Source organism: Petaurus breviceps, unplaced genomic scaffold (assembly GCF_028583685.1).
Source record: "Petaurus breviceps papuanus isolate PSGF00001 unplaced genomic scaffold, PetGlider_PUasm1.0 126, whole genome shotgun sequence".
NCBI lineage: Eukaryota > Metazoa > Chordata > Mammalia > Diprotodontia > Petauridae > Petaurus > Petaurus breviceps.
This window is the reverse complement of record NW_027185655.1, coordinates 40,404,757-40,427,352: the sequence shown is the minus strand read 5'-3', so window position 1 is coordinate 40,427,352 and position 22,596 is coordinate 40,404,757. Positions and strand designations below refer to the sequence as shown.

Here is a 22,596-nt window from a genome sequence, read left to right as displayed (position 1 = left end):
AACCTCTGTCTCTATCAAGCATAGGCTTGTCCCCTTTTTCTGAGTCTTTTAATATCCCGATTTTCATTTTGGCAGGAGAATTTATCACAGTTTCCATTGAGTCAACTAAGGGTGTGGCTGGTCACAATTAGCTGCTTGGGTAGGACTATTTTTACTTGATCTCCAAGCAGTTCTCTGTAAACTGATGGTTTGGGGTGGGGGTCAAAGTGGTTCTTCTAGTCCCTTTATCTTTGATTTTCCTGACATTAAGTTTCTACAGCTGTAAAATGAGAGGGTTGGAATCAATGGTCTCTAATATTCTCTCCAGGTCTAAATTTAAATCTAAATTTGCCTTACTTAGATGCCAACAGAGAGAAAGCGGATCTATTTAATTCTAATTTTTCTTCTATTTTTTTTTCTGCCAGGGAGAATAACTTTTGCATTAGAAAATCTGGAACAAAGATAGCTAATACCAATTCCAAGAAAAGTAAAGCGATAACAATAAGAACACCATCTATCTCTTTATTAATTCAAGTCACCAGTCCCACATGAACTCTGATTCTAAAAAACTGTTAGAGATAACTCCTGAGCCTGTATCAACAATCCTTTGGAAGAACTCGGAGAATGCAAGTCACTACTCAATTGAAAGAGGACAAGTATTATCTCAGATTTCAAGGGAGAAAAGAAAATACAACTTGAAAACTGCATGCAGCCCAGTGAGTTTGCCTTCAAGTCTTGGCAAAATTGTGTCTGACTCTTCGTGATCCCAACAGGATTATGTTGGCAAAGGTACTGAAGTGTTTTGCCACTTTTTTCTCCAGTCCATTTTACAGATGAGGAAACTGAGGCAAATGGGGTTAAGTGATTTACCTAAGGTCACACAGCTAGTAAATATCTGAGGACAGATTTGAACTGAGGAAAAGGAGTCTTCCAGACTCTAGGCCCAGTGTTCTCTTCACTGGGCTACCTAGCTGCCCTTGGCAAAATTCTAGAGCATATTCTTAAAAGAGACAGTTAGTGAACATACAGAAAATAAGTCATGACCACAATAAGCAGCATGGCTTCATCAAGCATAGCTCAGACAAGTGTGTGGGACGGTTTGTGTGATTTAAGACTGTGAATTAAGAGCCAAATCTTGGCCTAAACATTAGGACATTTTCTAACTGAGGACTTAGAGCTATTGCAATTGTACTTAAGACTTTTTACTTAATGGAAACTCCCTAGAGCATCAAAAGGGAAAACCAGTCAGACCTGAGGGGCTTTTTTATTACCCTTTAGGCAATGATTCTCAGAGTATTAGACACTACCAAGGTGGAATGCTGTCAAGGCATCTGTGTGAGTTTTTCCCTCCACTCCAGCCCCAATAACATTAGATGCAGGTGCTTTGCAGGATTCTCCCCACACAAGCCCTCATCCCTCTTGAGGCCTCCATGGGTTGTAAAGAATGTCCTTCAATGAATCTCATTCGAATACAAAAATTTTGTATATAGGCTTTCTTTTTTCTTTTTTTCCTCCTCCCTAGCCTGATTTATACTGATTTACCACAGTATCATTCCTCTAGAGACACAAGTGAAATGGGTAGAACAGCATCAATTCATGTACATTTTAAGGAAAACTTTTATATGCTGAGGTAAATAGCACTAATTCAAATTGGTGCCAAGATTGGGGCTAATTCAGACACTTATTGAATTTATAGATGGCACAAAGATGGGAGAAATAGCTCATACTCTAGATGACAGAATTAGGATCCAAAAAGTTCATTGAGAGGCTAGACCAGAGGGGAGGGGGGAACCTACTGCCTTGAGGCAACATATGGTCCTCCTCAAATGTGACCTTTTGACCAAATCCAAATTTCACAGAACAAATCCCCTTAATGAAAGGATTTATTCTTCAGGACCTAGAGGGCCACATGTGGCCTTGAGACCACAGGTTCTCCACCTCTGGGCTAGACAATTCAAATGAATCAAGTAAGCTGAAATAAAATAAGAATAAATGTAAAGATTTACCATGGGGTTCCACAAATGGGCATCACAAGATGGGGTAAACGTGACTAGACAACAATTTGCCTGAGAAAAAGATCTGGGGTTTTAGTGGATTGTAAGGGTAAATGAAATAATTGTATGAAATGGCCGCCAAGAAAATTAATAGTCTAGGCTGATTTAGGAGAGGAATAGATTCAAGGAAGAAAGTTAAAAAGGTAACAGTCTCACCGTGTTCTGTCCAGGTTAAAGAACATTTGAAATACTGTTTTTTGTTCTGGATGCCCCATTTTTGGAAAGATATTGATTCACTAGGTGGCATCAAAAAGAGGGCATTTGGGATGGTCCAGGGCTTTGAGGTGATGGCATATAAGGACGAAGAAATGGACTGATTAGCCTGGAGAAGACTTAGTCAGGGACAGATGATCGTTGTCTTCAAGTATTTGAAGATCTGTCATGCAGAAGAATATTAGACGTGTTTGGCCTGGCCCCAAAGGACAAAATTAGTAGGTAGAGTTTCTGAAGAGGAAAACTGAACTTTCGCTTAAGGAAAAACTGCGTTAACAATGAATTATCATCCAAAACCAACTAAAGCCATCCAAATGGGAATGGGCTGCCTCAGGTAGCCTTTAAGCAAAAGTAGAATGACCATTTGTCAGGTACGTTAGTGAAGGAATTTTCTTATGGCTGTGTGTTAGATTGCAATTCTATTCTGCTGCCTTTCCAATATGGAGTATTCAAAAATACATCTGTAGCCCTGATACCAAATGCTCAAAACACCTCTCATGTTACAAAAGCTAAAACAATATCACACCCGTCTAATATTACAAAAGCTAGTACCATATCAGTTAATAGCAAACTCTTTTGACCAGAGACTTTCAGGACTTAAATCATGAAGATTATTCCTTATCCATTTCCCCGTGTGTCCTTTTCCACACTTAGACTTCGACTCCAGTAAATCCAGTATGCACTGAGGAAATTCTAAGACTTCCCAGTTAAGTCATTGATACTATCATAAAAGTGAATGATAGTTTCAATGATCATTTTTTGGATAGTCTAGATTAAAAAAAATATATATATATGTCGTTGTTTGGTCATGGTTGACTCTTCATGACCCCATATAGGTTCTTTTGGTCAGAGATACTACAGTGGTTTGTCATTTCCTTCTCCAGCTCATTTTACAGATGAGAGAACTGAGGCAAACAGGGTTAAGTGACTTGCCCAGGGTCATACAACTACTGTCTGAGGACAGATTTAAACTAAGAAGGTGTCTTCCTGACAGGTCTGGTGTTTTGTCTACTGCACCACCCAGCTGTCCCTGCATGTGTATGAGTGTCTACACTTAGATGCATTATCTACATATACACACATGTATACATAAACACTTACATAATATTATTATATTACATATGACAACATATAATAATATACACATGTACACATTGACTATAAGTCTAAGATAGAGATTAGACTTGTGATTTTTTATTATAAGGAACTTTTGAATACAGAAACTCCCTTTACAAATGAAGGTCAGCCCTTCTCTGCCTCTTTTAGTCTAGAGCAGGGGTGGAGAATCTGTGGCCTCAAAACAACATGTGGCCTCCTAGGTCCTCAAGTGCTGCCCTTTGACTGAATTCAAACTTCACAGTACAAAGGGGATCAGGAAGTCTTGGGTTCAGGTCTTGCCTGTGACATGTATTGGCTGTATGATCCTGGACATGTCACTTGGACTCTCTGTGCTCCCAGGCTAGTCTCTAAGAATTGAATAATTGTCACATTGGTAGAGGGAGTTTCTCCACCAGGAAAGCACAGATCCAGACACTTCCAAGAAAACAGGTAATACATATGAAGAGACACAGAACAGATACCTTTTGATCCAGAGATTTTATTGCTAGAAGGTTGTATTTTTTTAAATCATCTACATACACACACACATACACAAAGCATAAAAGGTCCTTCCTACAAAAATATTCATAATTGTTTTACTAGTAGTAGCAAAACCAAAAACAAACTGAAATAAACTTATATTTTCAATGATTAGAAAACAGCTGAATAAACAATGGTATATTAGTGTTAACAGTATACCAACAAATCATCATATAACAACTGTGAAGAATAGAAGGAAATTTATTAAGGGCTACACAAAATGATACCAAATGAGACTGGCAGAACCAGAGCTGTATAAATATCAACCACAAGTGTATATCTATTTTAATCAACAAATATTAAGTCCTTACTATGTTAGATACCATGTTATATGTATATGTGATCCTTTACAAAAGATATACATGTACCTAATATAGGACATGGCAATGCATGTTTTATATGAACATGTGCACATGCATATATTTATTTATCATTTATGCTACAATGTTACATAGTGTCATATCTGCATACATACACACATACAATACACATGCTAGATGGTACAAGTAGATAGAGTGCTGGACATGGAGTCAGAAAGATTTGAATTAAAATCCTGCCTCAGGCACTTACTAGCTGGGTGTCCATAGACAGTCATTTAAACTCTCTTTGCTTTAGCTTCCTCTTCTGTAAAATGGGAATGATCATAGCCCCTACCTCCTAGAGTTATTGTGAGGATCTAATAATTGTAAAGCATTTCGAGTGGTTCTTGGTATCTAGCAAACACTATAGAAATGTTAACTATAAGTAAAAATATAAAAATAAAAAATATATTTATAAAAATAAAAAATACAAATATAAATAAATGTGTGTATATGTGCATATACACATATGTATATATGTGTGTATGATATATAGATATATGTGATACATACGTAGAATGATATGGTAAATAGGGAGATCTGACTTTAGATTGAGGAAAAATTGGATTGAAATCCAGCCTCTGACCTTGACTACATAACTCTGAGCACCCCTCACTTCTCAGTGCTCCCTGACAATTCTTTAAGATTATATATAACATTGGTAGAGGGAGTTTTCTCATCAGGAATTTCCCACAACAAAACCATCTTACGTAGGTCTGGTCCAAAAACATACATCTATAATTGAGCCAAATGTAACAGAGCTTCAGATAAACTTGGAAAGGGACACTGAAAAAACATTTGTGTCTTCTTTGGATTCTTTCGTTATCATCTGTTAAATGCTTATGTTATTCACAGATTTTTGTAGCTGGAAGGACCCTCCAAAGTCATCCGGTTTAACCCGCTCACTTTACAGGTTGAGAGAGAGGAAATGATTAGCCCCCGGTTCTACAGCTTTTAAGTTTCTGACATAGGATTAAAACTCCCGTTCTTTTTTCCAAGCTTTTTTTTTTTTTTTAATGTTTATTTGATGGTTTTTCAGTGGGTATTAAGTTGATAATAAAATAACTTTTGTTTATTTTTTATTTTAAAAATAAAATTTAAAAATCAATTTCAGGCTTCTGTGGTTTCAGCGATGAAATCCACCAACTCGAATAACAATAGAGGGGGTGGTCTAAATTGGGAGTTAATGGACAGAGACGAGTTTCTTAGAAATTGACCAGGCTGATCCTCAGATAATGTCCATACCATCTGGGCCAAAGAGCTCACTCTCTTAGGGTTGGGCAAGGGATGGGGAATAGAGAAGAAATTAAATGACAGTAATCTAAGCGAACCCTCAGGTCAGTACTTTAGGACGAATATGACATTGCACACAGATTTACAGAAAATAGATGCATAAGTGAATACTTACTTACCTTTATCTGTGAGAACAATTTTTAGTAACAACTCAGGGATTTGATGTACATTGGTATGACCCGGCTAGAAGTATTTGGTTTCTTAAAAACAGTTCCAGTTCCAGGAAGTGGGGAGAAAAAAAAAAGAAAAGAAAAAACCTCCGAGAACAGACATTGGCTCAGCTAAAGATTGTGTAACTCCAGAGACTTTCAACAACTGCTAGACTTGCAGGATCACACCTCCTCAAATTAAACTGTTTCGGTAAAAGGAATTCTGGGAGTTGTATTTCTTACAGTTAGTCAGAAAACAAGATTTTATTAAGCACTTACTGTTTGCCATTGACTGAGTTCAGTGCTGTGAAGACAAAAAACAAAAACAAAAACAAAAAATAGTCACTGTAATGTAGGAACTCACTTCCTTTTTTTTTTAACAGAGTACATCTCTATTTTTTTTTAGTATATTTTAATTGATTTTGTTAAGTGTCTGATGGCAGATAACTGCAAAGCTAAGGAGATCCCACAATCTCCCCAAGAGACTGAGAAGTTAAGTGTTTTGCCCAAGTTCATACAAGAATAAAATCCAGACCATTTGAATACAAATATAATAGTCATTTATCTATACCAATCAATTTCCTTCTTTTTAAAAACATTTATTTATTTAATTTTAGTTTTCAACATTCACTTTTATAAGATTTTGAGTTCTCAATTTTTCCCCTCCCTCTCATGTCCCCTCCCCAAGATTGCATGCAATCTGACATAGGTTAATATGTACAATCATATTAAACGTATTTCCCCATTAGTCATGCTGTGAAAGAAGAATCAGAACCAAAGGGAATAATCATGAGAAAGAAAAAAACAAAAAAAAAGTGAGAAAATCACACGCTTCCATCTGCATTTAGACTCCATGGTTCTTTCTCTGGATGTTGATAGCATTTTCCATCTTTAGTCTTTTGAAACTACAATTTTTTATTAGAATAAATAATATTATCACTGGAAATATTACTAGATTTTGAGCAAATAGTCTTGAGTTCAAACCTTGGCTCTGTTACTTCTTATGTGACTTGGAGCAGATCACTTTCCCTCATCTGTCTGATGAGGCATTTGAATTAGAGTGCCATTGAGGGCCCCCAGCTCTAAATCTGGGATATTAGGATCTTAATTCTAGGAATCAAGTTGCAAATTATACCATCTTTTCCATTCCCCTGCTACAGATGCAAAGCTCTCTTTTTCTGTTATCCTTCTTTCCCTTTCTGCAAAATTGGACACAGTCACATTCCCTCTCTCTTAATAATTTGTCCTCCTTGGACTCTCTCCATGCCTAGAATGCTGGACAAATACACTTACCTACTGCCTTTCCTGGCTTCAAGTACCAACTAACATTCCATTACCTCCAGGAAGTCTTTCTCTACCTCTCTTAATCCTAATGACTTCCTGTCTTAATTATTTCCTATTTATCATGTGTGTGTGTGTGTGTGTGTGTGTGAGGGGAGGGGGGAGGACTTGTTTGTACATATTTGTTTGCTTTCAGTCTCTTCTACTTGACTGTAAGTTCCTTAAGGGCAGGGCCTGTGTCTTGACTCTTTTTGTATCTTTACTCGACTGCACAGTGTTTATTGACTGTCTCACTGACTATTTATTGACTCACTGACAGTTTATTCACTGACTCATTGATAATGTTTTGATTTCTTTATGTTGCCGGCACTTAGCAGAGTGACTGGCATGTGGAAAGTGTTTAATGAATATTCATTCATTCATTAGCACTTAGCACAGAGCCTGATGCATTGGCAGATAGTGTTTAATAAATGCTTGTTGATCGATTTAGCCTGCACTGCATCTATGCCAGGTGCTTCTTTTCAATTTTCTTTACTCGTCTAAGTGGGGTGTATGGGTCTTCAGGGAGAACTAGCACCTCTGGTGTGAGGGCTTGCTGAGCTGAGCCTTTCCAGGGCTGCTGGGCCACCTTTGGTGTCCACTTTCATCAAATCTCACCTGCTGCTACAAGAAACTGTAGCATGTGCACCAGTCACATCCCAGTAAACCATTGAGGGCGACCAACGGTCAGTCACGGGGATGTCTACCCCAAGTACGTGGAGACTTCTCCTGGCAGAATGGGTGAATGAGAACAATTTGTTCCAAGGGCCATGGAGGCAGCTGAAGTGGAGGCTATGGAGAGTTTAGAACTTTATCAGTCATCAGAGATGCCAATGGCATCCACTCCATCCTGGGCCATTGTCAGATGTCTTGACTTTTGTCCTTCCACTGGGCTTTGATGACACAGGAAAAGAGTGAAACTGAAAACTTCATGCAACTCTTCCTCACTTAAGTCCAATTCACACACCAGTCATTACTCATAATGTCATCAGTGTTTTTCAGAATCAAAGGACAAACAGCAACATTCCTCTTTCCTGGTTCTCCTATCTGTCTGACTGCTATTTTATAGTTCTCCCATTTTTTAAATCAATCAACTTTTTTCACTTTTACTATGAGTCTACCCCTAAAATTGTCTCGGGCTTCTCTCTCTCTCTCTCTCTCTCTCTCTCTCTCTCTCTCTCTCTCTCTCCCCTCTCTCTCTCTCTCCCTCTCTCTGTCTCTCTTTCTCTCTCTCTCTGCTCTCTCTCTGTCTCTCTCTCTCTGTCTCTCTCTCTGTCTCTCTTTCTCTCTCCCCACTCCCCACTTCAATAACTTGAATTCAATTATCACCTCCACACAGGTGAACTCTAAATATGTATCCCCATCCCCAAACTTGCCTCTCAGCCCCAGTCCCAGATTTCCAACTGCCCCTTGGATCTCTCCACCTAGATGGCCCAAGAGCATTTGAGAACCAACATGTATAAAACTGAGCTCCTCACTCTCTCCCCAAACCCTACCCCTTCTTCCATCTTTCCTTGTATCAAACTTGTTTCCACATGGTCTCCTAGAGAACATGGAGATGTATTATGTTTTTCATCTTAGTATCCATAAGTAGGTTTAATATTTATTGAGTTATTCAATTATAGATAGGGTCACATGAAAGCCTGCAAATATTTTGGCTATGTATAGGTGAGCATATGTGTGTGTTAATATAATATCCATAAAATAAACTCCTTGAGGGGAGAGACTATTTCATTTTGATTTTATATCCCCAGTATTTTGTGTAGCATCTTACATATAATAGGGATAGAATTAGGCACTGGACCTATGATTTCATTAGTATAAGAAACTTCCTCTGAAGATGCTAGTCAGTACCTTCTATGCAACTTAGAGTTGTAGACAGTTGCGTAGAACAATGGTGCCAAGTTCAAATGGAAATAAATATAGGCTTTATATTGTCTTAGAAAAGCAAAAATTAACATTATCTATGTTTTTTGTATTTTTGTTCATTTTCTTAAATATTTCCCAATTATACATTAATCTGGTTCCGGTCTAACTGGCCACCAAGCTCCAGATGCATCTGAGACCTCTAGCCTAGAGAACTAAGAGGATAAATGGCTTGCTTAGGGCCACACAGCCAGTGTGTGTCAGAAGCAGGATTTAAACCCGGCTTTCCTTGACTTCCAGGACAGCTGTTTATCCATTATGCTATATTGCACATAATGAATGCTAAATAAATACTTGTTGATTGAATGGACTTAAATATCTATTTAACTTATTTTTATCTGTCCATCCATTCAACAACTATTTACTAAGCCTAGTCATCCAAGAAATTCTTGGGAAATTATTGAACTTCGTGCCCACTTTGTTCAATGCACTTTGCTCAGCACTCAGAGAGATATAGGAAGACACTTCTGTCTTCAATGAGTTTATAAACTAGTAGAATCCCAGTCTAGCCCCTGGAATATTGGGTTTTTGTTTTGATGATAATTCCTACCATATCCAAATGCTATCAGCAGTATTCTTTTTTTATTTATCAAAATGTTTTATTAACTTCTAGTTTACATCATTCATTTCCGCAAAATTTTGAGTTACAAATTTTCTCCCCGTTTGTCCCCTACCCACTGCCCCAAAATAGTGAGCCCATTGGATATTCCCTTCTCGGATCTGCTCTCTCCCATATCTTCTTCCATACCTCCTCTGACTTTCCAGTAGGGCATGGTGGATCTCTATGCCCCAGTGCCTGTATATCTTATTTCCCAGTTACATGTAAAATAATATTAATAATAGTATATATATTTTTAAATTTGATTTTAAAACTTTGAATTCCAGATTAATTCTCTTCCTTCCTTGTTACCCACCCTTACTGGGAAGATAAGCAATTCAATATAAGTTGTACATGTGTAGCTATGCAAAACATTTCCATAGTGGTGGATATATTGTAAAAGACTGGATATATTTCCCTTCCTCTCATCCCACCTCCCAATTGTTCTGTTCTCTACTTTGATCCTGTCCCTTTTCTAAAGTGGGTGCTTCCCCAACTTCCCTCCCCCCGCAGCCTGCCCTCCTTTCCATCATCCCCACTCTCATCCCCTTCCCCCCCCCCTGCTCTCCTGTGGGGTGAGATACTCTATAATTTGTATGTCATTCCCTCCCTAAGCCAAATTCAATGAGAATAAGGTTGACCCATTCCCTTTTGCCTTCCTGTTCTTCCCCTCCATTGTGACCATTTTCCCTTGCATCTTCTATGTGAGATAGTTTACCCCATTCTGTCTCTCCCCATCTTCTCTCATTATATTCCTCTCTCACCTCTTAATTTCACCTTTTAAGTATCATCCCTTCCTATTAAATTGGTCCTGTGTCCTCTATCTATGTGTACCTGTACATATATATACACATATTCACATATATTCATATGCTCATATACCCTCCTATATAGACACACACACATAAATATATATATATATACACATATATACATACATACATTTTTATTCCCTTCAACTATTCTCATACTGAGGAAAGTTTCATAAGTTACAATTATTGTTTTTCCATGTAGGGATGTAAATAGTTTAACTTTGATAAATTCCTTATGATTTCTTTTCCCTGTTTACCTTCTCATGTTTCTTGTATCTGAATGTCAAATTTTCTATTCAACTCTGTTTTTTTTTCATCAAGAGTGCTCAAAAGTCCTCTATTCCACTGAATGACCATACTTTCCCCTGACACATGATACTCAGTTTTGCTGGGTAGGTGACTCTTGGTTTTAATCCCAGCTCCTTTGACTTCCAGAATATCATATTCCAAGCCCTTCAATCCTTCAGTATAGAAGCTGCCAGATCCTGTGTTATCCTGATTGTGTTTCCACAATATTCAAATTGTTTCTTCCTGGCTGCTTGTAATATTTTCTACTGCATCTGGGAGTTTTTGCACCTGGCTATAATATTTCTAGGAGTTTTATTTTGGGGATCTTTTTCAGGAGGTGATCAGTGGATTCTTTCAACCTCTATTTTGCCCTCCAGTTCTAAAACATCAGGGCAATTTTCCTTGAGAATTTCTTGAAGGATGATTTCTAGGTTCTTTTCTCAATCATGGCTTTCAGGTAGTCCAATAATTTTTAGATTGTCTCTCCTGGATCTATTTTCCAGGTCAGTGGTTTTCCCCATGAGATATTTCACATTGCCTTCTATTTTTTCATTTGTTTGGACCTGTTTAATAGTATCTTGATTTCTCATAAAGTCACTAGCTCCCATTTGCTCCAATCTAATTCTGAAGGAACAATTCTCTTCAGTGAGCTTTTAATATTCTTTTTCAATCTGGCAAATTCGGCTTCTTAAGGCATTCTTTTGCTCATTGCCTTTTTGAGCCTCTTTGCCATTTGAGTTAGTCTATTTTTTAAGGTGTGATTTTCCTCAGTCAGGTTGTTGACTCTCATTTCATAATTTTTTTGCATCATTCTCATTTCTCTTCCCACTTTTTCCTCCACTTCTCTTATTTGGTTTTCAAAGTCCTTCTTAAGGTCCTCTATGGCCTGTAACCAGCTCGTATTTTTCTTGGAAGCTTTTGGTGCTGGAGTTCTGACTTTGCTGTCTTCCTCTTGTTCCATGCTTTGATACCTTTTGTCCCCAAAATAGGAGTGTAAAGTTGGGTTGCTCTACTTGCTTTGCTTCCCTCATTTGCTGATGTTGCCACTCAATTACTTGACTTTTGGGCTTTTTGCCACAGTAGGACTCTGCTACCAGACAGAGGAGCTTTGTCCCAAATTGCTGGGGTTTTCTCAGCTGCCCAAGATACTAGTTGGGTGCCTCCACATGCTCTGGCAAGCTGGTCACACAACCCAGGACCTCCACCCTAGACAGCAATCCAGATCCAAGTAGGTCAAAGCAAGAGCGATTACTCCTCAGACTGGTCACTTGGTCCCCCTACACTCTGCAAGCCAGGAGCTCTGAAGCTTCCACATGGTGGCGGCTGCATGGCCATGACATCTCAGCAGCTTCTCCCTCCAGGGGATAAAGGCCAATTGCACTCCCAAACTACCTGATCCCAAAGTCCATACTGCACTGACCTCTCACTTTGTCCTTAGCATCTATGGATTGATGACTCTGGAAACCTCCACAACTGCTGGTGATCTGAAGTCCCTCCAGCCAGCAGCTGGTCAGGCCATCCCTGAGGCTAAGACCTCTGGCTAGAGCGGCACTGTCCCCTTCCTGCCAGCCTGCCGGGCTGTCATCAGCAGGAGGTTAGCTTCTCTGTGTCATTTTGTGGGTTCTGTAGCTCCAAAGTTTGTTCACAGTCACCTTTTACATGAATTGGAGGAGGTGGGAGCAGGAGTGGGAGCCCTGTGGAAGTCCTATTTCTACTCCACCATCTTGACTCCGCCCCTATCAGCAGTATTCTTTCATTTCATAAGAAAAAATTGAGTATCATCAGAATCTCTTCACAGCTTTTTTTTGCCTTTTTTTTTTGAGGAGGGAATGCAATTGGGGTTAAATGACTTGCCCAAAGTCACACAGCTAGTTAGTATTAAGTGTCTGAGGCTGGATTTGAACTCAGGTCCTCCTGACTCTTCACTGCCCAACCTAGCCCTCTTTACAGCTTTTAAGGGATGAGAAGTTAAAAAGTAAGTGTGGAAAAGAGCGACCCATTTCACTGACCCAATAGGCCACAATTCTTGGTTATTAAAGTTCTTGGTTATTCTTGGAGAAAGATACATTTTTCTCTTTCTTTTCTTTTCTTTTTTTTTGGGGGGGGAAGGGGAGAAGGTATGGCAATTGGGGTTAAGTGACTTGCCCGAGGTCACACAGCTAGTTTTGTGTTAAGTGTCTGAGGACGGATTAGACTGGTGCTCTATTCACTGCGCCATCTAGCCACCCCTCTCTTTCTTTGCTTACAAAGGCAAGTCAAGAAAACTGCAAATAAAGAAGGGTACTACAAACTTTGATTCTAATGATGTGTATTTGGAATTGCACATGACATATCATTATGGCTTGAGGTCTTTTTACTAAGCCTGTATTTTGGGGCATTATCTTTGAAAAAGGAAAATGAAAAATCACCATTTAACTCCTTCCTAAAAATCTTAGTAATGTTTTATTTGTGTTATTTAAATACTAGTTCTATTATTACACTACTATAATTTTCTGGTTACCTAAAAATATTTCCTGTGCTGTATCTGTTTATGTTTGGACCTTTGAGAACTACTAAAGAAAAATCTAAGCATAAAATTGTAAAATATCTTTCTAAGAATCTTATTTTAATTTGTTTATTAACTTAAGAGAAACAGTAATAAAACACAAAGGAACAGATTACTTTATACCCAAAGCAGTGGTGCCATTAGGGATTGCATGAATTCAATGTGTTTGTGTGAAATAGACGTGAAATATTTGGCTAAATCAGTAATTTAGACTTGGAGTCACAAAAGAATTCTTTTATTTGGAAGAAGCAAAGAATAAAGATTAGGAGATTACTTCTTACCTACTGAAATCTGAATAGAGAGCTTTTCAATCAATCTAGGCCTCTTGTCAGTCCTCAAAAAAAACCCAAGGCTCTATGTTATATGGAAAGGTACCTAGGCAAAAATCCATTTTGATTTATTAAACAATCTCTCCTGACCCTTTAGTAATATAACTATGGGAAATTCACTTCAATAAACAGTAAATCCTAGCCACTGACTCAAGGTTGTAAGAATGATTGGGGGGAAGATAAGGAAATCAGCATTTATTTAATGTCTATTTCATGTCAGGCCCTGTGTTAAGTGATTCACAAATATTACTTCATTTGACCTTCACAATAACCCTGTGATGGAGGTGATGTTCTTATTTTCAATTTTGCAATTGAGGAAACTGAGGCAAACAGTTTAAGTAAAATTATCCAGAGTCACACCATTAGTGTCTGAGATAGGATCTTCAGGTTGTCCTGACTCCAAGCCTAGTATTATATCTACTATAACATTTAACTGCCTAATTGACTACTCAAGTGGGCACCTCCATCGGCCTAAAGTAACAATAATAATCACTAAGATGCGTCATTTCTAATTTCATTGTTGGAGGAATAAGGTTGTTGCCAACAATAGAGTCAGCCCGGTTATTAAAGGTGAATTTTGTATCTAAAATATCATAAATTTAGACCTATGAAGAACCTCAGTGGTCATCTAGTCCAATGCCTTCATTTCACAGTTGAAATTGAGACCAGGTAGATTAAGTGATTTGCTAAGGACACACACAGGTAGAAAGTATAAGAGATGTGCCTTGAACCCAGATCCTCTGACTCCAAAGCCTATGTGACTTTTCCACTCTACCTCATTGTAAATGAAGGCATGTATTTTATGGAAAACCTAATCATTAGACAAAAAAAATGGAATCATACATCATTTTGATTCTTATAACATTATTGCACTTTCTTTAAAGTGACTGGATATCAGAAACCCAAATCTGCTAGCAGTTGGTGTCCCATTATGACTGTTTCTTTCTTCCACCCACTTGAATATAGATAAAGACACCAACAAAGGTAGCTTTCTACCTAGGAACTATAGATTTTGTTGATAATTGACAAACAATAGCAATATATTTCCTAATCTGGCTGATACAGAGGAGCGCATGGCTTTAATATTAGTACTATGATTATACTTTTCTCTGAAGAGTTCAAAGCAGTAACCCCACCCTAAAAACAGTCAGGTGAAAAGAAGAGGCAGCAAGAGTCACTCAGATGGACAGAGAAACTTGTCCTTAGACAGGCTGAGCTACCTTCCTGAGATTATGAGATCCAACATCTAAATCTGGAAGGGACCTCAGAGGCAAACTAGTTTTTATTTAGTTCACCAGCCAGAATGCAACTCTTGTCTTTCATAATGTGAATGTGAACCTTTCATGCAATGAAAGACAAGGGTTGCATTCTGAGTAGTAAACTGGGGCGAACATTTTGGTACAGTAGAAAGATCATTCCTTTACATTCATATACCACAACTTGTTCAGCCATGCCCCAATTGATGGGCACCCCTTAATTTCCAATTCTTTGCCACCAACAAAAAGAGCTGCTATACATATTTTTGTATATACGGGTCTCCCTCCCACTTCTATGTTCTTTTTGGGATACAACCCTATAAGTGGTATTGCTAGGTCAAAGGGCATGTAGTTATTTATAGCCCCTTGGGCATAGTTCCAGATTGCTCTCCAGAATGGTTGAATCAGTTCACAACTCTACTAACAATGCCTTAGTGTTCCAATTTTTCCACATCCTTTCCAACATTTGTCATTTTCCTGTTTTGTCATCTTAGCCAATCTGGCCGGTGAGATGTGGTACCTCAGAGTTGTTTGAATTTGAATTTCTCTAATCAATAGTGATTTAGAGCATTTTTTTCATATGCTTATAGATATTTTTAATCTCTTCCTCTGAAAACTGCCTGTTCGTATCCTTTGACCATTTATCAATTGGGGAATGAGAAAGATCACTCCTTCAGGAGTCAGAGGATCTGGGTTCACGTTATTTCTCTGATTTATACTGCCTGTATGACCTTGGGTGAGTTAATTCAGCTCTGTGGGCCTCAAGTTTTCTCAACTGTAAAATGAGGTAGCTGGACAAGATGGCTCCTAAGGTCCCTCCCACCTCTAGATATGTGTCCTGTGATTCAATGGAGCATATATCGTCTCTCTTTGTAGCAAATGAACTTGGTTAGCAAGCCTAGTGGGCAGTGGGATTATGCCAGGAAGAGAAGCTAAAGAAATTGTTTATTAATTGTTAGAGGTTTGGTCTTCTGGAATGAACACAAGTCACAGTTGTTTGGGGAATATTATTGAATTATGATGAATATAAACCATCTGGAAGATCCTGCCAACTACTTTGAATCTCTGGGCAGGTTTAGGTAAGATGCTGAGAAGTAATGTTCTCTGTGAATGTTCTGAGGCATAAAGCCTTCCAAATTTCCTAGAGAGATTAAACAAAGAGAAGAGTGAATGGCAAGTCATTGTATAGACCCTGCCTCAATCACTGGGTTCTTACAGAGACAGATTTCTTCCCTAGGGAAGGAAAAAAGAACTATTCTAGACACGATATTAGGATATAAGCTTTCATTCTAGCTATGCCAATAGAACATAACTCTTTTTGAAGACAATAAGGGTTTTACTTTTGGCCTTGTAACCCCAGAGCTTAGCATAGAGTAGGTGCTTAATAAATGCTTGCTGCTTTGGCTGATTGCTCTAGCAATGTGGGAGAGTGCCCCCCACTCCCGAATGTGATGTGACTTGAAGAAAGGACATAAGAGCCTGGGTAGCTTCTAAGACCAATAATATAACCACATCCAACATGTATCCCTCATAAGAAGTTGCCATGATGCTTAAGAGATGCTGCTGCCATAGAAGGAAAGGAGAAAAGGGAAAACTGGTTGGCATGTTACTGAAATATTCTAAGAATATCATTGACAGATGCAAAAAAAAATGAAGATATGGGCTAGAGACCTTGGATTTTATGTACTATGTACATTAAAAATGGGCCAGCGAGGTGGAACAGTGGATAAGTGCAGGGTCTGGAGTCAGGAAGATGAGTCTTGCTGAGTTCAAATCTGACTTCAGATACTTACTAGCTGTATGACCCTGGGCAAATAACTTAGCCCTGCTTGCCTTAGTTTCCTCATCTGTAAAATGAACTGGAGAAGGAAATGGCAAACCACTCCAATATCTCTGCCAAGAGAACCCCAAATGGGGTCATGAAGAATTGGGTATAACTGGAAAAAAAGACTGAAAAGCTCAAAAAACAACTGTTATCATTGGGGTGTTTTCAGCTCCATAGGCACAATGGGTGGAAATAATATAGAAGCAGATTTAGCATACTTGGTGTGAAGAAAAATATTCCTTACAATCCAAGCTACCCAGAAGTCAAATAGGCTGCCATAGTGGGGAGTGAATTTCTTCATACTAGAGGTCTTTAAGCAAGAACTGGATGATGGCCTGACAAATGTACTATAGAGGAGATCTTTGTTCAGTTATTGTCAGAACTTGAAGGCCTTTGACCATCCCTTTGGGATTGCCTGGAAAGTTACAAAAGGTTCAATTAACTGCCTCATGTGAGACTGGGTTTGGACTTTTGCCATAACATTTATTGGAGTGAACACCTTTCTTCAGATAACATTTCCTTGTTCTTCCTGGCATACCAAGAGGTTCCAGACACTAAACAACTATCATAAATTAGCTCATTTACTTCACAGTTGGTTACTTACAGAATTTCTTTTTTTTTTTTTTGCTTTTTGGCAGGCAATTGGGGTTAAGTGACTTGCCCAAGGTCATATGGCTAGTTTGTGTGTGTGTGTGTGTGTGTGTGTGTGTGTGTGTGTGTTGTGTCTGAGGCTGGATTTGAACTCAGGTCCTCCTGACTCCAGGACTGGTGCCCTATTCACTGCACCACCTAGCCATCCCTAACTTACAGCATTTATAACTTGAGAAACTTTCAACATAAAGTGTAGTCCAATGCATTAACTATGACTAGCATCAGATGCCTTTCTCTTACACATAGAAACCAGCCTGGTATCCAGAGTAACAAACTGAAGGCTATAAGCATTTGTACTTATAAACTGCCAGTGGACTCCGTGACAGGGAGACGCACCTTACTCTGTTCACAAGTTGAAATTTTGGCTGCCAATGAAAATTTTGGAGGCTATGATTAAGAAGCCTGGTTTTAGGCATGTGTGGACAGCAACCCACTGACCTATAAGCTAATGAGTGCCAAGTTGGATACATATACACAGAGAAGAAAATACAAAATAATTTTAGGAGGGAAAGTACCCCCACTAACAATTGTGGAGTTACAAATCAGGAGTGGCTTCATATAGGAGGTGGTACTCGAGCTGAGTGTTGACATTAGTTGGAGGTGAGGAGGAAGCACATTCTAGACATGTGGGAGTCTGTGCACAGAACCCAGAAATGGAATGTGGAGTTTGGGATGTAGTTACATAGAATGGTACAGAATGTCTGCAGAGACATAATATAAAATGAGCTGGCACAAGTTGACCTGCCTACTTTAAGGGTTAGGCTAAGGAGTTTGTCTTTTATTTTAAAGGCAATATCAAATCAGTGAAGATTTTGAGCAAGGGTGTCCTTCCTGTTCAAACTTGTGTTTGCAGATGGTGAATGTGGCATTTGTGAGAAAGGTAGTTTAGAGAGGGGAGTAACTGGGATTAAGGAGGACAATTTGGAGACTGCTGGTATGGTCCAGGCAAGAGATTAGGAGGGCCTGGACTAGGGTTGTATCCATGAGAATGGAAAATAGAGGAACAGATTAAAAAATGTTGTGGAGGTAGAATCAGCAAGAATTAGCAGCTGATTGAACAAGGGGGTGATAAAGAGGAAAGAGTCACAGAAAAGTTCAAGGTTGAGAACCTTGATGACTAGAGGCTGACAATGTCCTCTATACAAATTGGAAGAGAAGTGGGTTTGGAGAGATGAGTTCTATTTAGGCATGGTAAGTTTGAGATGCCATATCAAAGTGGCATCTAGTGATGCAAGGCTGGAATTTAGGAGAAAGGCTTGGGAAGGATATATATTTGGGAGTCATCCAATGCACAGTGTGTACCCAGGGAAGAGGGCCCAGAACAAAGTCATGGGATACAGCCAATTTTTAAGAGTAGCTTATGATTTATGACTAATATGGCTAAAAGACAAATATTCAGACAGGTAGGAGAGTCAGGTGAAAGGAATACCAAAGCTTGACTGTGTCAGGGAGAAAGACTAGCTGAACCTCAGAAGCTGGCCCAAAGGAGGAGAGAATGAGTGGTGATGAAGTTGAGTTTTAAGACATGAAATAAGGGAAAAGAAGGATCTCATAGTGGATGGCCTCTGTTTTCTAGTAAAATGCAAGATGGCATGGTAGGGAGTGGAGTGAGGGAGTGTAGGAATTGTGAAGGAGAAGTTTAGAATGTAAGGAATGTAATGGAATTCAGTCATACAGTGAAGCATGCTTCATACCTCTTGGGGGAGAAGTAGAGGACATGGAATGGGGTAGGGGAAGGATGAAGGAGAAAAGAAGGATGTAGGTGGGAAGGGTATGAAGGTATTAGCATAGGGTAAAGGCAACTAGAACGCACCTCATGACATGATGGCCCCTCTTCCCCTCCAGTGATTTACCAGTTAGGGAGGAGGTGAACAATTTGTTGGGTATCAGACACACGCTCTCTGGGAAAGTGATTGGATCACCATGTTAATAGGGTAATAAAAATATTCAGAACAGAAACATTCAGCGCAATGGAAGTCCGTTCCACAAGCTCCAGTCAGACATCCACCTCTGGAGGAATTTTTGAAGAAAATCCAAAGAAGACCAAATCTGTAAATGCCAGTAGGGAATGTGAGAAGTAACTGGGGCTACCCCAACAGGAAGGAAACAATTGCCTTGGTAGATAAGAGAAGCTACACCTGCTGGCTTAATGTTTGCTATGGCTTCTGGGGAAGCTGAAGGGAACGAAGGCTCCATATAGGCTCCTCACATTGAGGTAGGTAGCATACATACTTGGAGCCTTCTGGGATCCATCAGCCCAGAATTTAGGCTCCTGGACAGCATGGTGGAAACACTTTGTCTCTCAGAAACAATAGAAAAATGGAGCATCCAGACATGGCAGGCAGTAAGTCACAGCAGAGATGCCTAGACTATTTTGCCAGTGATTTCACAAGAGTATGATGTAAGAGTGATGTAAGGGTTACAGAGCCCTGGAATGTTAGCTCTCTCTGGAAGGAGATTAGAGCTCATTTTGTCCTGCTCTTTCAGCCCTCTCACTTGCTAGTGACTTCTTCCCAGAAATCATTTTGCATGTCCGGTAATTCTTATTTACTTTTCTATGTACATGTATTACTTACCACCCCCCTCCCTCCACTGCCAACAAATATAAGCTCCCTGAGGGCAAACACTGTTTCTTTTTTGCCATTGTAGTCCCAGTTGCTGTTGTTCAGTCATGGCTGACTCTTCATGACCCCAACTGGGATTTTCTTGGCAAAGATAGTGGATTAGTTTTCTATTTCTTTCTCCAGCTTATTTTACAAATGAGGAAACTGAGGCAAACAGAATTAAGTGACTTGGCCAGGGTCACATAGCTAGATTTGAACTGAGGAAGACTCATCTTCCTGATTCTAGGAATGTCGCTCTGTGTCTATGGTGTTACCTAGCTGTCCCTTGTAGTCCCAGCCCCAGTCACTTTTTTGGATCTGACTTGTGATTCCATTTGTACAGAGAATTCTCTTCCAATAATGCAGTCCACAGGGTTGGAGATTTAGAAGTGGAAGGGACCTTAGAGGCTGTCAAGTTCAATCCTTCCCCTTTTTGCAGATAAAGAAACAGGCACTGAGAGGTTAAATTACTTCCCTAGTATCATACAACTAGTGTTTGAGGCAGGATTTGAATCCAAGTTATCCCGATTCTTTATATCCAGTATTCTAACAACTCAACCGCTCTGCATCTCTAAAATTTATATCTCTAAAAATTAAAAAAAGCCAGGCTGCTTTCTAAATACAATCAAGTCAATAAGTATTTATTAAATGCTTACTATGTGCCAGGTATAGATCTAAGGGCGGGGGGGGGGCACAAATCCAAGCAAAAGGATAATTCTTTCTCACATTCTAACAAGGGGCAGACAATACATAAAAGGGAGCTGAAACCTGTGGTGTGTGTGCGTGTGTGTGTGTGTCTGTGTGTGCGTGTGTGTGTGTTTATCATGTCAACAAAGTCCAGGGAATGAAGAATTGTTGGTTTTTGCACTTCTTCAAAATGGAGTTTCGTAGAAGAAATCATCAAAGTGGGATTGCTAGGGTAGAGAGAGAAAGAAGCTGCTGTAGCTGAAGTGAAATTCAGGCAGTAAAGAGAAGCCTCAAAACTTCTAACTAAGAAACAACTCTGGTGTGGAACTGGAACACAGTTTTCCTCTAACTTGATGATGTCACATAGACATCATACATAGGCAGGTACATAGGCAGATACAGAGACCAAGATTTTTTACAATGTTGTCATACAACTTCTTGAACTCCTCAGAGATTGAGTAATATAATAGCAGGCTCTCAGTAAATGCATTCTGAATGAATCAGTGAACCCTTTCCTTTTCAAAATCAGGAATCTAAGAAAAACAATTTGGAAAGACTTAAAAACTCTGCTAATTGCAATGGCCAACCACAACTCCAGAGTTCCAGTGACAGACCATGTTCTCCATTTCCTGACAGATGGATCCAAGGTGCAGAATGAGATGCATTTTTGGACACAGCAAAAATGTGGATTTGTCTTGTTTCATCATGTATGTTTGTTAAAAGGATTGTAATCCTCTTTCCCCTTTTTTATTGGAATAGGATCTTTGTAGCAAAGGTAGAAGCTAATAATAAGAGTTGAAAAAAAAAGAATAAAATAATTATTTAAGTGTCTTTATAATGTCCAGATAGGAACAGGAGGAAGTTCATAGGGAAACAAAAGTAATAAGGACAGTTTTGAAAATAACATGTTGCATTTCTTATATACTTTTAAAAAGTTGTATGTAGTAGAGATTTATGTTTTCACAATAAGCCTATCTATTTTGCCGTTTGTTCTACGTTAGTGTTTGTTAAATTCAGAATTAAAAAATGGAAATGTAAAATTTGGAACTTACTCCTTAGAAAAATTAGGATTCTGAGCCCTAGCTCTGTCAAGAGATTTGCCCAAGGTCACACTGCTAGTTAGTGGAAGAAGTAGGACTAGAACCCACATCCTTGTCTCTCTGTTCAAGATATTTGCCTCTACACAATCACGTACCTGAAACAAGGTGGTAAATATTTAACAACCGCATCTCTAAAAAACAAAACAAAATGAAGAAAAAAAAAACGCTGCAAGATACATTCTTAAGCTTAATCTGTATTATATTCTTTTTTTTTCTCCATCACTTTCTTAAGTCTAAATAATCAACAAAACAATAAATCATTTTATTTCTGGGATATATGTGGGTATATAAGTATGTATACATGAGTATGTATATGTGCATGAAGGTATATGTGTATATATACCATATAGGTATATGTTTATATGTGTGTATATATACACACATACGTGCACATATACACACATACACTCATAATTTAGCGGTCTACTAGCCTTTAAGAGCTGGTTTCACTACACCCCTAAGCTAGCCAGATAATGCTTAAGACAACAGTTTAACAGGAATCAGTTTCTGGTATGAGGTAGCCAGAAGGTTTTTTGTTTTGTTTTATTGTGTGTGTGTGGGGAGGGGGGGCGGTGGGGCGGATGGGGAGATGGGGGGAGGGAAGGTGGGAGGAGAGGGGAGAGACTTTCTGGAGGTCCTGAAACTTCACCCCTGAAGTAGCCACAAAGGAAAACCAATATTATCCTCTTGTCTGCGGGAGAGGTCACATTTAACAAGTCGGTTCATTTCCCTTCTCAAGCGTGACTGACACCAGGCACCCCCTCGCAATGCGTGGGGCTGTGGGGACCTTTCTGCTAAACACTTCCCCATAAATCACATCCCCATTTCGCCCAGAGATCTTCCGATGGCCTTACTGCTGGGGCGGCTTGCACAGAAACAAGTAGTTCGGTCTTTTTTTGGCAGACTTTCCCGCTTGCTTTGGCCCCTCCTCTCCCAATTCTCATACCCACGTGGGGTCACGGGACTGGGCA

General features: G+C 39.2%; 1 protein-coding gene across 9 annotated transcripts in view; it reads right to left on the bottom strand.

Moving 5' to 3' along the window:
* ALPK1 (alpha kinase 1) overlaps positions 1-5,856 on the bottom strand; it is a 152,339-nt gene extending 146,483 nt beyond the window's left edge. For all 9 annotated transcript variants that reach the window (XM_069095308.1, XM_069095333.1, XM_069095302.1 and 6 more), the window contains exon 1: positions 5,656-5,856. The gene's annotated coding sequence lies outside the window, so the exon portion shown is untranslated. The remainder of the gene's footprint in view (positions 1-5,655) is intronic.
* Between the last annotated feature and the right edge of the window lie 16,740 nt (positions 5,857-22,596).